The sequence below is a fragment of the Hemitrygon akajei genome, chromosome 9 (assembly GCF_048418815.1).
Source record: "Hemitrygon akajei chromosome 9, sHemAka1.3, whole genome shotgun sequence".
In the NCBI taxonomy this organism is placed as follows: Eukaryota; Metazoa; Chordata; class Chondrichthyes; order Myliobatiformes; family Dasyatidae; genus Hemitrygon; species Hemitrygon akajei.
Window position 1 is genome coordinate 28,615,669 of NC_133132.1, and position 6,290 is coordinate 28,621,958.

Genomic DNA, 6,290 nt, shown 5'->3' on the forward strand with positions numbered 1-6,290 from the left:
CTTTCAAAAATCTCGGACACACCATCTTTAATAATGCAGCGAGCTTTACGTATTTTAAATATCGCCTGCAACTGAAGGGGCAAGAGGAGAATTTCTTCATCTAAAATATATTGGCGTAATACACAACTCGAAACCAAATGCTTATCTGGCTAAAAACTTGAAATTAATTTGACACAGGAAAAAGTTGGCAACTTGTGATTGGTGTCAATGTGCCATTCTGCTTGAACTGATTTGCATAAATAGGGAACGCGCAGTGCCAGCTCGTCACAGGATTCATAAGCGAGCTGAAAAGTTGACACTCCGCTTACCCGCCGCACCTTGTGTGAGCTTCACTCAATTAATTACAATGTCTTGCTGGGTTCGTGTGGTCAGTACGCTGGTGTTCACTGAAATTTGTGAGTATTTTCTATGGATATTATGTTGAATCTCGAATACTATTCAATGATATTCTTCTCGCACTTCCGGTATTACTCGAACATTAACCTGGGCACATTGTTCCTTCCCTCTGAATGTTTCCAGATATCAACGCGGAAGTTGCAATGAATCAACCACCTTCGAAATCCACATCACCGGGGCAGAACGTCCAAATACCCTGTACGTTGTCTGGAACCTCTTTAGGAAGTAGCAGAGTTTCCTGGTACCAGCAGATCCCCGGAAAAGTTCCTCGGTATCTGTTCTACTATTATTCGGGGAGCAGTATTAGCAGAGGCTCCGGAATTCCGAACCGTTTCGGCGGCTCAATATCCGGTAACACGGCAACATTGGCAATATCGAGCATCCAGTCGGAGGATACGGCAGACTATTACTGTGCTGTCTGAAAAGATGCTTTAATCTTCGGCAAAGGAACGAGGCTGGGAGTTGGCAGTAAGTAAAATATCAAATCAATGCGCTTGGCCTTTTGGTACTTACGTGAACAATAATTAAAACTGTGTCGTCTAAGGGTGGCTTCGAAACAAATGGTGGATCTTTTCAAATATCCAGCCACGAGTAACGATCCTTTGATAATTTAATTGAACTCGCGCGGCCGAACCGCCAAATGCCGCTCTGTTGTTTCTTTAGTTTGAGCTGGCTTTGTAGAAGCCGAAATGCTAATTGAACAATTATTTCGATCGTTATTATATAAGTATAATCCTGAATTTGATTGCATCAGTTGGTGGATGCACCTTTGCTGATGGCTCAATTTTGGGCTGATGCCCGTCAGAACCCTTAACCTAAAAGTACAAAAATACAACTGCAGATGCTGTGGATCAAAGAATACGTACATAACGCTGAAAGAACTCAGCAGGTCAGGCAGCATCCGTGAGAAAAGAGTAGCCAACGTTTCGGGCCAAGACCCTTCACTCGGCCCGAAACGTTGGCTACTCTTTTCTCACGGATGCTGCCTGACCTGCTGAGTTCTTCCAGCCTCGTGTACGTATTCTTAGAATCCTTAACCTATCTGCTAGCTATTGACCACTGGACATTGGGGGATTCTTTAACAATCACAAACTTGCATAGACGAAGAAAGATAGATGATGAAGGCGATTGGTTCCAATGCAATAAGCTATAATCTTTCTGAAATTGTCCGCAGTATCTGGTTATCTCCGACATGCTGAAAATATGACTTTTAAATCATTCGCCACCTTGCTCAAGTTGTTCGTGTGACTCCTTACATTTTTCGAAAAAATACCAAAACTGGTACCATATTTCCCATCAGAGACATGAATGATGCTGAACACGGCAGTTAATGCAAAGTCTTGAGGTGCCCAAAGAAACAGAATATCAAAAACAACGGATCAATTCGTCCATCAATTATAGGGAAACTCATTGAGATGTCACTGAGACGACTAACTGCTAGATTAATCATTGTCCTATTTTATATTTTTTTTCATCGCCAGTTTGAGTCATTAAATTTTTACATTAATCCGCCAAGGTATTTTAAAATCAACCTTCAGTGTTTTGCTGTAGAGAGTTAAATTTGAATCAGAATGAAATCTGAAACAAACTTGCACCATTTAAGATCAGAACGGGCTTCTAAGAGTGGCTCGCAGATATTAGAATGGAAATTCTCAATCTTTATTGCTTTTGGTATGCTGGTCTTTATAAATCAGAGCACTGAGTATAGGAGCTGGGATGTAATGGTAAAGTTGCACAAGGCATTGGAGAGGCCAAAATTGGAGTATTGTGTACAGTTCTGGTCACCGAATTATAGGAAAGATGTCAACAAAATAGAGTACAGAGGAGATTTACTAGAATGTTACCTGGGTTTCAGCACCTAAGTTACAAAGAAAGGTCAAACAAGTTAGGTTCTTTGGAGCGTAGAAGGTTGAGGGAGGACTTGATAGAGGTATTTAAAATTATGAGAGGGATAGATAGAGTTGACGTGGATAGAATTTTTCCATTGAGTGTAGGGGAGATTCGAACAAGAGGACATAATTTGAGAGTGAAGGGGGAAAAGTTTCGGGGTAACACGAGGGGCAACTTCTTTACTCAGCGAGTGGTAGCTGTGTGGAACGAGCTTCCAGTAGAAGTAGTAGAGGCAGGTTCGATTTTGTCATTTTTAAAAAATTGGATAGGTATATGGACAGGAAAGGATTGGTGGGTTATGGGCTGAGTGCGGGTAGATGGCCTGTTTACGTGCTGTAATTGTTATATGGTTATTAGCAGACACCCTTTAGTATTTTATGTTTTTAACTGTTGGTATTATTTCTCTCATACTTTGGAATGTCAATATGTGCTGTTACGTACCCCATAACTGGGTGTCTAACCAGCAGAGAAAGAAGTATCCGTTGGAGGCTGGTGGTACTATTTTTAACAGTGTTTATTAGTAAAATACACAAATCAATATCAATAATGCAAATATATAGATAATACACGTAATAAACCTAAAAATGTGGGTTTAATAATAATCAACAATAAACAAGCTATCGATGTCTAGGGGAAAATAGGTTGTCATATGTGAATATAAAGTTCTGTTCTGTTCATACGTGCTGAGGTAGATGTTGGTTGTTGTGTTGTAATTGTTGGAGAGAGAGGGAGAGAGAGAGAGAGAGAGAGAGAGAGAGAGAGAGAGAGAGAGAGAGAGAGAGAGAGAGAGAGAGAGAGAGAGAGAGAGAGAGGAGAGCAGTAACAGCTACAGGCAGGCAAAACTTCCTTTACGTTCTTGATCCGTCGATGTGTTGTGGCCATTCAGGTATGACCCCTCTGTCCTTCAGCTAGACCGTTCTTCTGTGGTGGACTCGTCACCCAGACAAGGGCGGGCACACACACAAGCCCCCACCGGCCCTGCTATAACACTGTGAGTAAAACTGATCGATTCTTTGTTCGGTCTCCGATGCCCCACACCTTCACGTGAGTTGCAACACTCAAGCAGTGCTCACTAGTGTGTCTCCTGGTGTGTCTGAGGGGTGTCTCCTCAGACCTCACTTTTATCCCTACTCAGGGGGTCTCAGGTGTCAATCAGTTTTGAATGGCTTTGTCCATCAAACCAGTCCACTGCGGCTGTCCACTGGGGCATTTTAATGAGCAGAATAGTATAAGGTAAACAATCCTCTCAGAAGCCATAAGTCTTTCAGAAGTTATAATATGGTGAATCAACAAGCCTCTCTCCCCCTGCTTTATCCCTCTCTTATCTGTAGCAGATGTTCCATTTCCAGCATGTTTTCTCTTACATCTCTGTCTTTCATTAGCAGCATAGAAACAGAACCGGTTTGTGATTCTCCCGGGGGGGGGGGGGGGGGGGGGGGAGGGACATGGGCAACTCTGCACCCTTCTGCCCATCAGAGCTGTTCATCCTTCGTAACAGTGCAAACATGACAGACAGACTTTTCTGCCAATTGTCATACTGAAACGTGGCAATTTAAAATCGTGATGCATTTGGGTCACCATGTGGAAATCAATTTCCAAGAGGGCCACCTTACCGTAGGGTTTGATAGCATGCGTGGCTGATTGACCCGGAGAGCAATGTTGGCCAGTGGTTTTTGATAGTTTCAACCATGCCCAGCAGGTCAAAGGGTAGAGACCAGACTAAGAGTGATCCTTACGCCGTCCAGGTTCGGGGTTTCACCTCAGGGATAACAACCCTAGCAGGTCAAAGTTTGTTACGGAAATAGCAATGAAACATCCCTCTCTATCTGGGTACGACAGAGATTGAGGAACTTTATTACTGCCCTGAACGACAGCGGCATAACAGGCAGTAAATCAGTGGAATTAATCTATCATTAAAGTTGTTATTACAGTAAAAAATGGAACCACAGAACAGCGAGCTTTTCAACTTTACTCAAAAAATTACTTAAAAATATGGAAGTAAACCACGTTGAGCCGTAGTTCTGAATCATATTAGATGAACACAGTTGTATTCCCTCTCTTTACCACCTAGGTCGTGAACATTGTAAGATGTGGTTACCTCAGTGATGAGTGTAAGGAGAAAGATCCGCTACACTCCACAAACCAGATTTGAATTAGTTACTTTAAGTGGAAAAATAATATTTCAGAAACAAAGCGTGAAACTTTCAACATGTATGCTAAACTGTCCAAAAGTCAATTACTATACTGTACAGGCAGGCTGTAATTTTATATTGGACCAAGCGAACTCTGTATTCCGATGGCTAAGATGAATTAATTACACTATTCAAGGGGTTCCCAGTCTCGGGTCTACACATCTCTCTGCAAATAGTAGGGGTCCATGACATAAAAAAGGTTGAGAGCCCCGTGTACTAATCCCCGATTTTAAGCAAAACATGTATTAGACTTCTGCCTCTTGTCTTGATGACGGAAGATTTGAATGACGTGAAAGTGTCCAAGGTAGAAGTAGAAACGGTGGAAGCTTAGGTCCCAATGGAAGCCACGATTAATAGTCAGGTATAACCTCAGATTTTTATTCAACCTGAATCCAATGGGCAACTACCACAACGTATCCAAAGGTTGTTTAAAATAAGAGAAAGTCAACATGATTTGACAGGAACATGTATATTTCAAACTCAAAGGACAAGAACAAATGTAAAAAAAAGTCATTGTATTTCAGTCAGAGGGGTGAATCTATGGAACAGTTGAAGTAAGAATCTAAAAACATGCACCACACTTAACAAGTTTTTTTAAAATATTTAACAAGTATTTAATGAACAAATATAAAATACATGATTTTAAATGAATGGGAGTAATATAAATATATGATATTTGCGACTGGATTTTGTGTAAAAAGATTATGATTTTTTTGGATGTGAGGATTGACTCCAAATATGTTGTTGTGTAAGTAAGAGGGGTAGGCGTAATAAGCTGTACCCGTTCAGTCTGTTTTAAAGAATATCTATGTTTTTGTTGTAATTTTGTCCTATGAAATCATCGTATGAAATCATCGTTGTAAATGATGCTTTTTGTTATGTTTGTACCGACCGAAATAAATTAATTTCATTCATTCATTAAAATGAATGCGGATTAAAACCCGTGCCGAAATCATTCATTTTACCCCACTATACATATTATGCCCCAGTGTCACAAAAAACAAATATCACGGGAGATTTAGGTGGTAATTTTTTCACGTCTAATTTAACAGATTGAAATGGAAAAATGGAAAAGATGTATTTGTTCATTAAGATGAAGGAATGCATGAAATGCCAAATGCATTTTAAACAAAAGAGATGTTATAACAGAAACAGTTACTCAACCTATACTGAACTGGCACCTTGTTTTAAACAGATCCCCGGAGCCCCGCTGTCACCGTCCTCCGGCCTTCAACAGAAGAAATTACGGGAAAGGGTACAGCGACACTGGTGTGTTTGGTGAGCCGTTTTAATCCGGGAGCTGTGGGCATTGAGTGGACCGTGGACAGACGTACGAAAAGCGATGGCGTTGAGACGAGCCCTGTCCTTCAGGACACGGACAACACGTTCAGTGTGAGCAGTTACCTGACTCTGCCAGCCTCAGCATGGAGCTCACACGAGCGTTACTCCTGCGTGGTTAAATACGAGGCTCTAGCAAACCCGTTTGTGGCAACGATCGAGATATCCAGCTGTATCTAAAACTATATTTTAATATTAATAAAGATGAAAAGCTTATTTTATCCGTCTTTTCCTTCATCAAAATGATTTTAAAACATTATTCTTTTGCAGTTCAGTATTTGCGTCCAAAGTCGCCATTTAAGTTTTGCAGTTTTAAATGCCATTCTATTAAATTAGTATAATTCTTAATTCAAACTCCAATGTTAATTAGGCTTAGTTAAAGGCATTCCCAGATGTTCATCAAATGACTGCAGTCTGAAAATTGCATTCTTGGTTCATGCCAGACTGCTGATAATTTAGAGCAGAGCTACCCAA

At 40.9% G+C, this 6,290-nt stretch overlaps 1 pseudogene; it reads left to right on the top strand.

Moving 5' to 3' along the window:
• The first annotated feature begins 346 nt into the window (after positions 1 to 346).
• Positions 347 to 5,996, top strand: LOC140732968 (immunoglobulin lambda-1 light chain-like; annotated as a pseudogene).
• Positions 5,997 to 6,290: the final 294 nt, after the last annotated feature.